This window comes from Nuphar pumila, chromosome 6 (assembly GCF_984573655.1).
Source record: "Nuphar pumila chromosome 6, dmNupPumi1.hap1.1, whole genome shotgun sequence".
In the NCBI taxonomy this organism is placed as follows: Eukaryota; Viridiplantae; Streptophyta; class Magnoliopsida; order Nymphaeales; family Nymphaeaceae; genus Nuphar; species Nuphar pumila.
Window position 1 is genome coordinate 130,013,351 of NC_143254.1, and position 14,553 is coordinate 130,027,903.

Below are 14,553 nucleotides of genomic sequence, written 5' to 3' on the forward strand. Positions count from 1 at the left end.
TATTATCACTAGAGAGAAGATACATATATAGAGATGATTCCTCAAGATATGGCAACAGGATAAGTGATGATCCTAACAGCCTAATCCTTATTAGGAAGGATCAATAACAACTTCTGGGAATACATGGAAAGATAAACAAGAACCGCTGACAAGGATATCATTATCCTTATCACAAACCCGACCCACTTTCGGCTGTGGATCTATGGTCAGTGGTCCCCCCTCCCTCTCTCTAGTCTACGATCCTCTTCCCTCCCTGCGAGGTTGCGACCCCATAGTGACCCCTTTGTTCTTTATGTTTGTTTGAAAATGACATTTTCTTCTTGTTTATATGAGCCCTCATTCAGTCAGATTTTTGGGCAAGATTTTAAGATTCCCAGTAGAGTCATAATTTTGCTTTTTCTGTTTCTTCTTTTTATGGGTTTTTGTACAGTTTTCAAGTTCTTTTCTTGTGAAGATCTATTTTTCTTACTTTATTTGTGTGGATTCAACTCGCTTATGATGTAATCGTTGGTAGAGAATTAGATGTATTCATAATTTCATATTATTGGATTGAACATGTAGGTTAGAAAAAATGTATTTGTATTCTTGAAAATGCGCTGTATTCATATTCTTATAATAGTTGGGTTTTAATTTTTTATTTGTTTAAATAACATGAATTTGGATTATGATTTTAGAGTGTCATGTATTTTTCTTTTTTAATTCTTGATTTTGGTTAGAACATAGAATAATATAATTTTAGTTTTTTTTCAATTAGCATGTATTTGTTTTTTTGTTTCAATTAGCATGTATTTTTTTCAATTAATTTAGTTATTATTCACTAATTAATTAAAGTTTCAATTTTTATTTGTTTAAATGACATGAATTTATATTATGCTTTTAGGGTGTCATATATATTTTTTAATACTTGAATTTGGTTAGAACTTTAGAATAATAGGATTTAAGGTTTTTTTTGTTTCAATTAACATAGATGAAAATTTTAGTTTTTTTTCTATTAACATGTATTTGTTTTAGTTAATGTAGTTCTTATTCACTTATTAATTAAGGTTTCAATTTTTTATTTGTTTAAATGACATGAATTAAGATTATGCTCTTAGGGTGTCATGTATTTTTCTTTTTTAGTACCTTACTTTGGTTAGAATTTAGAATAATAAAATTGTAAATACTTGTTACTTGTTGGTAATTATTAGTATACAATTTTTTAAGAAGTTATTTGAAAAACTTTGGTTGGTGAGTGATTTGAAATATGTTAATGTATTCTAGTTTCTTATTAGTTTTATTATCTTTTGTTCATTGGGTAGGTGCTTTTTTTTGTTGATCTTATCATAAAGATAATTTGGTGAAAGTCATAAAATTTACTATATACATTTTTGCGGTCGAAAAATGATCGTATTTATAACAAATTTAACATATTTTCCAAAATAAATCATAATTTACCAAATTTGTCAAATGGACAATTCCGCAGGTTCTCAAAAATTTTTAAATGCTTTTACCCCTTGCAATTGAGAATTTTTTATTTCTGCAAGTCATGATGTTAAAAGTTGATGGACTTGCAGAATTTGTCAACAAAATCGCAACTGATATTGCGATATTCCAAAAATTATTATGAAATTCCAAAAAACTTGTGAAACTCGTGAGGAGTATTGTAAGTTATGTTGTGAAAATCTTTTACCCCTGTGAAATTCCCAAGGAGTATTGCATGAAGTATTATAAAATTACTAAAAACTTACAAAAGTCCTATATTGTGAAATTTCCTAGAAGTATCTTGCCGATATTGTGAAATTTCTTTCTATATAAATGACACTTTGTTTCTCAAACACTTATTTGCATGCAGATGCTCTATTTTAGCAATCCTAAGGTTCTTATGGTCCCTAATCCTTTCAGTGTTATTTTGACAACATTCAAGCAACATTTTGACTTTATAAAAATCCCTCGTCAGCGGTTCACTGGTGGTAAAAAACCCCGAAAGTATGGGCAACACTTTATTGACGATGAGTTTTTTCCTGTAAAAGCATGTGAAGCACTTCATCGACGATGAGTTTTTCTGGTAAAAGCATGAGCGACACTTCATCAATGGTCAGTTTTTTGGTAAAAGCATGAGCAATACTTCATCGATGATGATTTTTTTTGGTAAAAGCATCAACGGCGAGATTTTATAATATGGGTGGGATAGAAAACCAAAAGTCCGCGAGGTGTTCGTGAGAGCTGCATTCTTAACACAAAGAACATGAAGGATGATGATGTATAATGCGTCCACTCTAACGAACTGTAATAACCGAAAAGATGTATTGAACGATGATGATGTAGAGTTGAAATATCTCATAGTTCTCTATTTTCTCTCCATCAACAATGCATTGAGAAATAACATTCTTATGAAAAAATGAAATAAATATAATGTATAAGCGACTTTATTTTTTAAAAGAATGAAATAAATGTAATGTATTTGCAACTTCATTTTGTAAAAGAATAGAGTGAATGCAATGTATGAGAATTTTCAGTTTGTAAAAGAATGAAACAAGTACAATGTATGAGCGACTTTATTTTATGAAAGAATGACGTTTCATTTCCCAACCTCTTTTTTGTATTCGAATGGCCTATTTTCGCAAACCTTGAATTTCAGCACCTCCAATAGTTTTTTTGATGAATCTTCTGCAAATAGTAAAGGTGAATAAAAATTTTGCAAGAAAAAGAAACTTTGCAACCCTCATGCAAAATTCATGGAGAATTTCACAACCCTTACACAAAATTCAGAATTTTGCACGGGGTTACAAAATTTGTCATGATTTTTGCATCTATAGTACTTGTGAAGTTCGTCAATAGTTTTATATTATTGGTTGCAAAATTCCTGAAATGTTTGTGAGATTCATGAAGTTTCACATATGGTGATGCAAAATTCCTTTTCAATGTACGAAATTACTGCCAAATTAAATGCGACGTTTTATTTTTGGCAAAACATACATTGACGATACTTCATCAATAATACTTCATCTTGTCACTAATTTTTGACCAAAAATAAAGAAATATGAAAAATACAAAAAGAACTGAGATTGTAGACAAAAATGTCATTCCAATAATATTTTATTCATTGGAAAATGATGAACAAGCACTGAGATGCAACCCCGAGAATGTTCCTGAAACAAGAGATGAACAAACGTAACTACAACTATCTCGGTGATTATATACTATTTTTTGGCTATCTATGCCGAGAATTCGAGAAAACAAAAAAAAAGTAGTAGAGGAAGATCAAGATGTTAACTTTCCAACGTTACCAAGATCGCATCGACCTGATGAACAATTGGAAAGAAAGACCTTTTGGAACACAGATTGTTCAATTATAACAATTTGTAGAATAGTTTTTTGTTCCTATTTTGGATCTCAAAAAATGAGAACCCTAGAGGGGTTTTCAGTTCTGATTCAAAATTAGAATGTTCGAGATACATGTCTTAGCTTTCCAATGGCTATAAAATATGGGTTTTCAATGTTAAATGACTGAGATATAAATTTGAGAACCTAGACTGTTCAACAAATTTATGAGAGAATTCGCATGGGGGTTGCAAAATTTGTGAGGTTCAAACATGGGAAGGGTAAAAGCATCCAGAAAAAACTAAGAACCTGCAGAATTGTCCATTTGCATATTTGATAAATTGTGGGGCATTTTAAAAAACACATCAAATTTGTCATACAATACGATCATTTTCCATACATTTTATGTTCCTCTTTGTTGTGATTGACTTGCACTTTTTTTAATTATTTATAAAAAAATATTATGTTCTTTTTTATTTTTAAAAGATTAACTAATTAAATTGTTATTTATTTGTAGGTTGTTTGTGTTCCTTTGTTGTGTCTTGCTAAATGCATTTTAAGATCGAAGCTTGTACTTAGTCACACTACATTATTCATGGAAGATACTTTCTTTGAATGAATGAGTTCTTGTTTGAATTATATATATGTTTGTATTTGAACTTTGAATGTTTTATAAAATTTATGAGCAGGGAATAAATTTATATTTTTGAATGAATTGATGAGCATGTTATGAAGTTACATGTTTGAATATTTGATGAGTTGGTTAAAATGTATTTGAAGGAATTTATGTTTGTGTTTAAATATTAAAAGAAATTTATGTTTGTGTTTAAATGCTATATGTTTGTCTTTGAACTTTAAATGTTTGAATGAATTTATGAGCAGAGAATAAATCTATATTTTTGAATAAATTGATGAATAAATTATGAAGTTACGTATTTGAATGTTTGATGAGCATGTTAGAATGTGTTTAAATGAATTTATGTTTATGTTTAAATGTTAATAAAAAAAAATTTAATTTTGTATTTGAATGATATAAGTTTATTTTTGAACTTTGAATGTTTGAAAGAATTTATGAGCAAAAAATAAATTTAAAATTTTGACCGATTATGAAGTTATATGTTTGAATGTTAGATGAGCTGTTTTAAGATGTGTTTGAATGAATTTATGAATGTTGAAAGCAAGACTAAGTTAGAATAAATTTTATGAATGTTGTGATATAATCTATGCTTAAAGACACTAGTTTAGTTGTTTAGTACTATAATTTTATTTAATAAATGACTAGACGCAGTTGTCACTAGTGGACGAGCTGATTCTCGAATCACTATGCATTTGTGCCTACCCTAGCTTAAATTACTAGCTCCGCCCTTGATGTTAAACATGGCCTTGTTTCAGTATCTATGGCGTAAAACTCCATGAATACCCCTCTGCCCATTGGAAATAGTTTTATGTTGGCTTCGACCTTGCGGCGAGGGGCACAAACACCAGGTATGGAACTAGTGCCTTCGGTCAACTTGAATTGAATGCCTGTGTAGCCCTTTTGGGTTTCTCTAAAACAAGTGTCCTATAAAGTGATCAAGTTGATATAGACAGATACTACCATTCATAATTCCATTTAGCTCTGCAAAAGAGTTGATAACAGCGTATCAACTATGTACAAGCTTTAGAAGAGAAAAATACATGAAAATCAAATTGACGCAAGTTGCACCGCTGGATTCTCTTCATCAACGGCGCGTGTCGGTTTTGACGTACGACACTCATTCTCTTTGCTTTTCCCACAGAGCAACATATAAAGGCCAATGACTATAATCACAGACCCTAAGACACTGCATTATGAGAGATTTTCAGAAACAGATTAAAGCCAAACAGGATTGGAGAGTTCAAATGAAAACAAGATGCAATGAGTTCCACTTTCAGGTTAGTAGGGCCAACTAGGGATGTCAACGGTGCCGACTTGAATTCCAATCCGATTATGGTAGCTAAAGTCAGATCCTATTAATAGTCGGATCAGGATTCAGTATTGAGTTTTGCATCTGAATCTGAATCCGAGTACCTGTAAATGTCGGATTTCAAGTTGGTGGGACTCAGATTCAGTTTTAGCTGAACCCGCACGGCTCCAAATCCGAATCACAACTTGATTATGTCAGATCTGATTAGGTCGGACTCTGCATTGCTTAGATCTGACCAGAATCCAACTCATTTAAGGGGCATTTGATTCACGGACAGGCCTGGATAAGGACACCCTATCTTGTCCTGTTCATGGACAGCCCTGGACAAGGACTGCGGACACCACTTTTTTGTTTTTTGTTTTTATAAGTATCCAGGGTGTCCTGTCCTTCACTGTTCTAGGGGAGAGGGTGGAACTCTCCCAGACACAAAAAAGCATCCCAAGGGGACGCTTTTCAAAAGTGTCCCGCCCGCCCATGCATCCCGCGTTGGCATGGGCACTGGGGCATGTGTGGCCCTCACTCATTGCAGGGACAGCGGACACCACCGTCCATCCAATCAAACGCGCCTATATTCCTAGGGCCAATAAAGAAAGAGGGGAAGGGGTACCCACCTTCCTAGGTGCAATATCTCGTGCAGGAACAAGACTTCGATGATGGCCACGACCACTTGTATGAGGGGGCTGAACGCTGCAGTGAAGACAGGGCCTCTCTTCTTCACACACCAAGCCATCATGATGTATGCTACACCAGAGCACGCAGCTCCCTGTTGTATCCAAACATTGCAAAATTTTAACAAGCTTTTGGAGTTTCAGCACAAGACAGGTACCCCAAACAGCATTTTTTCAAAGACTTCACATTATATGCAGCGTCTTTACATGGTCGGCATGCAACAACCATTTGTCTTGTCATTTCTAGAGATGGGTGCAGTGTCCATTTCAAAGAAATGTTGAGTAGTGGAGCTTCATGCTAAGCAGGCAACACGGATGCATAGAAAAATAGGCTCTTTTTGGAATACTTACGCTGTATAGGACCGTGATAACCTGGAGCCTTCCTCTGAGCAGCCACAGAGAAGGGTCCCTGTTGAAGACCAATGTGAAAGCAGCAGACTGAAGGCAGCTAAGGAGGGACACCAGCGAGTTATTGGAATAGAGAGCAGGGTATGACTTAGCAATCCTGGCTTGCAATATGTACCATGATGACCATCCAACGCAGCCTGCAAGTAGGGAAAGGGTGCCAAGGACCCAACTCTTGTGTGAATTATCCACCTTGTTTGAAGCTTGGTGGTGGAGATTGGAGTCAGTGTGGGTTAGTGCCCTGCCTTTGTACAGAGTCAGAAGCATTGCGCCGCCCACACAGACCACAGTGCCCAGTACCTTTAACACTCCCGACTTGCTCTTGATGTTCACGTTTTCCATTCTGCATATCAAACAATGAAACTAACTTAATCTATGTCATCAATATCGCCGATATTTTGAAAATATCATACTTTTGATGCGGGTATTATGAAGAAACGCTTATATAAAAAAGATATGGTCTCTCTTTATCTCTCGCTCTATATATAATATATAACCCACATTAGGCAAAAGGAGAACCTCCACATTATTAACCACAAATTTGGCAGGTCTCTCATTGTTTGAACCCTTGACCCTTGGCGTTTCTCGTATCCACTAGAGAGTACACCCAACTTTAACCATTGACCCCGTGAACAGGAGGATCACTCCTGAGCCTCGAAAAGAATCGATAACATAGTGCAACTACAAAATAAGAAACTAGGAAAACAAGAAAAATAAATGGAAAATAACAAAAAATCATTAATAATTCATCATCAACCTCTTTATTTCTTTTTATAATGAGTATTTATAGATGGACAAAGGGAAACCTTATTCCTACCATAGATGTAAGATAAATCCCATGTCAACTAAGATCCAAAATATGATCTAAAGCTGATATCTAACTAAATAATGAAATAATTATATAAAAGGATCTTTTAAAAAATGCACCTAAAGTTTGGACATTAATAAAAAACACATCTAAGTTTTGTTTTGTTTTAAAAGGTAATAAAAACAAACTTCCATCCATTTAACCTAGGTTATCACTAATAAGAGTTAAGAGGGTTAATTTACTAGTTAACCCTTCAAAGTCTCCTTCCCCCTTTTTTAAGTGCATTTTTAAAAATATGATGTTAAAGCTAAAATGGTAATTCTACATCATGGTAGTAAACTCTTGAACGTTTTTAATTAACCATAATATTTTTAGGTGTATTTTTAAAATAATTTCAAAACTTAAGTGCCTTTTTTATTAATGGCCAAACATAAGTTGCCGTTGTGAAAAATTTTCTTATATAAAAGTACAAATTAATAATCAAAATGAACGTGAATGGACCCCCATGGATCCGGTGGTGTCAAGCTCCGGCTTCAGCATCAACCATGCAGCAAGGAGCTTGTGATGTCCAATCAACTTGGTGACATCTACAATTGGTCCTTATCCGATGAGTGGCCCTAGTGAACACACAGTCTATACTTTGGTTTATTCAGATTAAGTAAAATATCTGCAGTTTTGAATCATGTATAATGTTTCACTCAGAGGGGAATCCAGAAATCGAAGTTAGTATATATATATATATATATATATATATATATATATATATATATATATATAGAGAGAGAGAGAGAGAGAGAGAGAGAGAGAGAGAGAGAGAGAGAGAGAGAGAGAGAGAGAGCCGAACTATAACCATCAACATTATGAAACAGGTTCAACCAACATTGAACCTACCAGATAACCCACCAGGCCCAAGACATGCCAAGGAGCCCAAAAAAAAAAAAAAAAAACATTTGAGGCAGGGTGGGACTAGCCCATGACTCGAACCCTCTTATTGGGTATTTAAGTCTTTTTCTATTTTTAGTAAGAAAAGAACAATGAAGGGAATATTAACATTAATAGAATAGAAATCCTGTCAGCTCTTTAGTCTTCATTTGGCATTTATGCTCACACTGATGCTAAAACAGAATAAAACATATCAGATGCATGCAATGACAAGGTCTGCTCAATATTGTACCACCACTAAATCATTATTTTAAAAATCAAATCATTTCCCATGTTAGATTGCTGGGCTTAAGGCCCGAGTTTAGGGCTCCACGCATAGCAGAACGACATCAAGAGTTTGACATCGGTGATCACAGCTAGTTAAAATACATTTGTTACTACCTAATGAGCTTATACGAGTCGAGTACCTATTGTTCATATTCAGCTTGCTGAGCCTATTTTATGAGTTTGAACAATCTCTTTACTAGCAGAACATGAGAGCCCATGGGCCAGACTTGTTTTCCAGCCCTAGTGGCGTGAAAAGCAAAAGCATTCAAGGACGCAAGGTGGTCTCTCCTTTTTCAAATCAAAGGAATTGATGTGATATCGATTTTCTTTCGTGACTTTGTTGTGGACATGCAGTAACTAGTGCGCGTGTGCTCCCGAGTTGGATGGTTCCATACATCATCAATAACCTATTTCACTGGGATATCGTCCTCCTACATAAGGACATGTCTAGTACTTTTTTTTTCGTGCCCCGTGTGACAGAGACAATAACTTGAGTTGAGATCAGGTAATATCTTGTAAGTTATCACTCATGCTGTTGACACTTGTCCACTTGATGTCATAAAAAACAAAAGACACTTGTCCACTTGAAAAAAGTGAAACCCACCTCCCTTCCTCTCTCTCTCTCTCTCTCTCTCTCTCTCTCTCTCTCTCTCATATTTTGTTTTCATGTATATAGCTTCAATGCCCAGGGGGGTTGGCCTAGTAGGGTAGGGGCCGTGGCAGCTTTACGGGCAGTCAAGGTTTCATTCTCATGGGTGTAGCTTCACAACGACCTCTATCAGGGTGGTTTAAAATGAACGGCTCACAATGAGACTATTTACTGTTTTTTATTTTTAAGATGAATGACCTCCAAGGCGCCTCTGACGTGACCCTCATTTTTTTTCTCCTAAAAACTTAAGTTTGAAAGAAAAAACTAAGCCTATGGAGTTGGTGCATGAAAGGCTGCCACCCCACTATGCTGACAGATAACACCACTCAGATTGTATCATGATCATAGTTTTCAGTGTAAGGAGAGTCGGGGATGCAATCACGTCACAAATTTTGTGCATTAAGCACCTGATTGCCCTCCATCAGGCCTTGGGCCTCACAACTGACAGGTCTGTGACGGGTAGCTACAGCCCAGTCCTGCCTCCCGAAACAGTTAATTTTTTTTGTTTTTTTTTTTTTAAAAGTCCAGTCCTAGCCCAACCTGATTCCATATGAAATAGATTTTTATCCATTTTTGTAGCCCAGTCCAGTCCTAGCCCAGCCCTGACTGCAGCAAATAGTTTGATTTGTCCATATGAAATAGATTTTTATTAATAATTGTAGCTTTTCGTACCCGAACCCCCGACTATCGCACAAATAATTTTTTTTTTTGCTACACTCCTGTTTGCCCCCCCCCCCTCACATAAGCCCCTGGGTCTGTCCCCAGATGGAGGGTGATCAGGTCAGGTGCTTAATGCACAAATATTTTTGCAATCATATTGCACCTAATCTTTTCACGAAAAAGGAGCGGGTACGAAAAGCTACGTGTGAAGCATGAAGCTTGGAAGCGAGTAAGAAATTAACAAATAACAACAATAGAAACAAATAGAAAATGACCTAGAAACAAAGTTAAAAGCTACCATTCTTAAAGTCAATTTTAAGTAAAATTTCAAAAATAATTCATTATATATGTATATCGCATTAATAAAAACATAAATTTGACTTAATAAAGCGCAATTCTGAGAAAGATTTAAAACATAAAAAACGATCATGTTTCATATTCGATGAAAATCTATCTCACAGAAGCATAAACGTGTAGTTTCATGCTTCTGAAGAGAGCTTTCGAGGTTTTAAGAAGCCTTTGTTAACTGTGATTACGACGTACCCGAACGGGAGGGCTAATATGAACGTAAACACAGGGACCATGTTGATGAAGGCGCAGCTAAACGTCGCCGAAGTGTGCTCGAGCCCAAGGAAGAAGAAGCACTGCGTGATTGTCAACCTGAACCAAGCTCAAACTTTGTTAAGATTTGTACTTGAAGTGAAAAGCAAAAGCGTTCTCATAATTATATTTATAAGATGCATGAAACCCTAGTTTTGTTTATTATTGCTCTGTTTTGAAGTAATATTTTTTTTTTGAAGGAAAGTTTTTAAGTAATAAGATGAGTTCATGTAAAATGAAAAATGATTGGAAAGCCACATAAGGCGATGGCGCAGGCACTCTCAAGGCTCCCTATTGGTGGCTAAGCATCCACAGCTGCTGATGATCAAGCACAGCATCTACCTTAATGGATAATCAGTAGTTGAATATAGGTAATCTCCTAGATGTCAAGCATGAAAATAAGCCATCAAAAAGAAAATACCACTCTTGATCCTTTACTGGTCAGTCAAATGGACCACTTAATACCAACTCTGACATGGCCATTTTCAATATGAAACATATTCAGTTGTCGGTGAGATTTCCAAAATAATGTGATTTTGTTGTGATATTTTTGAAAATAAAAAAAACCATCTTCGTGATAAAATGTGATATTTGCAATATCAACTATTATGAAAATATGACATTTTATTATGAAAATCTGGCATTTTTATTATGATATTCGCACAATAAAACACTTATTTTGCATATTTGTATAATTTGTATATTTTATAGGCAGCAATTGCATGATCACGTATGGTAATATTGTGCTGAATCATCTACATCAGTGTAGCACTTGACTAAGGTAATGTTTGAGGTGGTTGTGAGGGTGCTGAGATAAAGACACCAGATCAAATCCCACTGGTGCACCGGGGGTGTTGGTAACTTTCAAATGTGGGCCATGTAGCTTTCAGAGGTGGGCCATGTAAGGCAGAGCGGTTGTGGGCCCACCTGGGCTTTTCATTGCTTTAGTGAGGGTTCCTCAAGAAAAAAACTATGGTAATGTGTGTGTTTTTGGTGCCTCTGGATGTCTCCATCATAAAAGAAGGAACAGCTAAAGAAACATAGGAGTTATAGGTTTGACGTAAAAATGCTTACCCTAACAAAGCACTCAAGAAAAGGAGCAGGAAGATGCTGCTGGTCAGTTTGGGCCTCTTATGCCTGCAGACACAATTACAAGTTGCCATCAGAAATCATTCCAATCTCAGTGGGACGGCAAAGAAGCAATTCTAATCTATCTCAAAGTCATTAAAATATTAGATATGGATAGATGACAGTAAATCCTTATTTAGCTTAAAAGATAAGAAAAAAAAAAGTAAATCCTTCTTTAAGGACCAAGTATTGTTGTCTGCTGTTTAGTGTTCTTCTACTTCTTTGAATATTGGGAAGTGTGGGCCTTTATACCAAGATCACGTAGTTAATTAAGATTTTAAATTAAGATTATGGCAAATCAGTCATCAAGTCCGGTTCTTAGCATAATAATCCAATTCCTAATACTGTAGAAGGAAGTCCTAAAATTTTAATGGATGTAATGATTAAAAAGAACACCAAAAATCAGCATGTTGTGAACAAATTAAAGTTTTTTCAAGCCACTACAGTTTTGCTTTTCATTTTTTTCCTTTTTTTGGTTAAGCAAAGGAAAAGCATGGTTATCATCGGCCACGACCAGGATGGTGTGAATGCAGTCAGCCCTAGTGCAGGACTCCATTGATAAAACCCCCAAGGTCCACAATGCACCCCCCAGTCAGCACACGCTTGCTTCTGCCCTGCGGCAAGGATGCACGTCTCGGGTATTGAACTGGTGACCTCCTTTATCTTAGACACTTTTAAGTAGACCCATCTAGCCAGGTATCTGGAGCCCTTGGGGATACTTTCTAAGTTACTAAAAGCAACACATTCTTACCAACGGGGGCTGTGCTTGTCTGGCAGGAACTGTTAGTCACCTTGTGTTGGGACGTTGCAAGTTGGAACCCCAAATGGTATGGTTGTATAACTGATAGAGGTCTGCTTAACCCCAGTTTTTTTTTTTCTGTCACAAAGCAACACATTCTTTCGAAAAAACAAAGGATTCAGAAGAGAATCTCATGCAATTGCTTGCTAGCCATCTTATCTCACAAGCTATGTCACAAAGACACGTGAACACATGCATATGTGATGAGGGTTCAACTCACAAGTTCGATTTTTTTTTTTGAAAAACAGGACACAAAAAAAGTTTAATTTTTAATCAATAAAAACTATTATTTGATATTTTAATGTTAACAATACATTCTTTTTGAAATAAAACATTAAAACAAACACACACACACAGTTGTAAGATGATAGAAGACTCCATCACCTCTCAGCATAGTAAGCAATGGGGCCTATGAAGATGGCGGCAACGAACTGTCGATAAGTGATCAACACGAATCGGTTCATTCCTTGGTCCAGAACTTGCTTTATCATCACATTCAGCACAGCAAACGCAATCTGCACGGACACCACCACTGCCACCGGCAACAAAATCCCACCGTTCTGTGTTTGTAAAGCCATTTTTCTAGGCGGGCTTGTCAGTGGGACCTTGCCTTTGGAGATCCTGCATCCTCTTAGCCCCTAGAGTGGGGGGTTTTATAGTCGTTTTTTCTGAGGGTGGAGTTTTAGTGTTAGCATGAGCTTTATTCGTGGAGAAGTGGGGGCAAAGCAAAAGACAAAGTTCTCCACGTCAAATCCCTACTTTATGTTTCCTGTTTTTAGTTTTTTTTTGGTATTCCATGTCCATTACCAAACCTCTCCTAAATCTCAAATCACCCAGCTGATGTTTTCCCAAAGGGCACGTTTACCTGTCGTGGGAAATCGGGGCTTTACCCGAAAATATATGATGTAACTGATGCAATCTCGGAACTCAAGTTTGCAAGAAGAATCTATGTTACACTACTACTACAGAGATTAAACTATGGAAAACAGAAATAATGAAAATCCAATAATAAATTAACTCATAAAATTAAAGAAATATGTAGAATCTCAATCATCAATTATCATTGAAAAATCTCTATAATGAGTATTTATAGAAAAAACACAAGAAACCCAAATTTTAAATTGGATCTGAGATGGATTCATTACATAAAAAATATTCAAATTCAAATAACCCTAAACTAAACTGGATCCAAATGAATTTCTTATGGACTTGGGTATTATACTCTGCTCCTGCATGATTCTCTTGAGAATGAAGAAAACTTGCACTCAAGTCTTGATCTCGACTACGTATTTTCCAATTTCATTCCACCTTGTGGGGTTATGGGCCTACAATATGAAATTGGATCTTTTCGTTGCTCCTGAAGTTGTGTGGACCAAATAGAGTACACAGCCATATGTGAACAATCCATAGTCATATGGATCTCTATACCAATCTGGATCAAATAGATCTGGTGCCAGTTTGATCCAAAGTTGAAAAGTCAATAAGCAGATAGTTTGGATCTCTCGCTTCATCATGTCATGCTCTCCATCCCATGGTTGATCTATTGCAAGCAGGCTTAAGTTTTGGGACAAATTTGGTTTAGGTGAATAGATTTTGAATCTGGTTAATGGGCTTTAGATCCGAAACAGGTTTGGGTAAAGGTAAGTTTTGGGGAGGTTCACTTGGAACTGGATCAACTGGGTTTGAGTTTAAGTCCAAATTGAGTTTATCTTGGTTTGAAATTTTATGTCGTAAAGTCAGTTCAGATATATTCAACAATACTCTGGATCTATTATATGCTTTTGGATCTAAGTCTTCTTTATTTGGATTAGGGTTTGAAATGAGTTATGGAAGAGTTTTTGGATTGAGTTTCAAGTGGGTTTTAATTATTTGGGTCTGGATAGGTTTAGGGACATGTAGAGGCTTTTTTTTTCCTGTTTTAACCTTGCTTCAAGATCCAACGCACCTTTGATAACTTGCTTTAAGGATGTGAGATTGGTTCTTGGGACCTGTGGGTTATTTTGGAATTGAGAATGGGTTTGAATCAATTCTGGATTGTGGCTTGGATAGGTAGGATGATGGATTTGGGTGGGGTTGGTTTGAACTGGGTACTCAGATGGGTTTCGGTTGGATATCAACCAGATCAGGATAATAATATGTCGTTTGACCCAGATTTGGTTCGGACTGGTTCTGGGTCGAGATTTGAGGATTAAAAGTTTGGTCTAAACCAGATCCAGACTCATAATACTGTTGAGTCTGGTCTTGACCCGCTTCATAATATTGTTGCATCCGTTCCTGCATCAATATACCAATAAAAAGAGTTTTAGGGGGACTTACTGTGATAACACAAACATGCCACCTGCTTTCCTGGTGAAAAGAGGGTACTATTTTCAATGAGATGC

At 36.0% G+C, this 14,553-nt stretch overlaps 1 pseudogene; it reads right to left on the reverse strand.

Moving 5' to 3' along the window:
- Positions 1-10,124: 10,124 nt before the first annotated feature.
- On the reverse strand, positions 10,125-12,750 carry LOC149836220 (WAT1-related protein At4g01440 pseudogene; annotated as a pseudogene).
- Between the last annotated feature and the right edge of the window lie 1,803 nt (positions 12,751-14,553).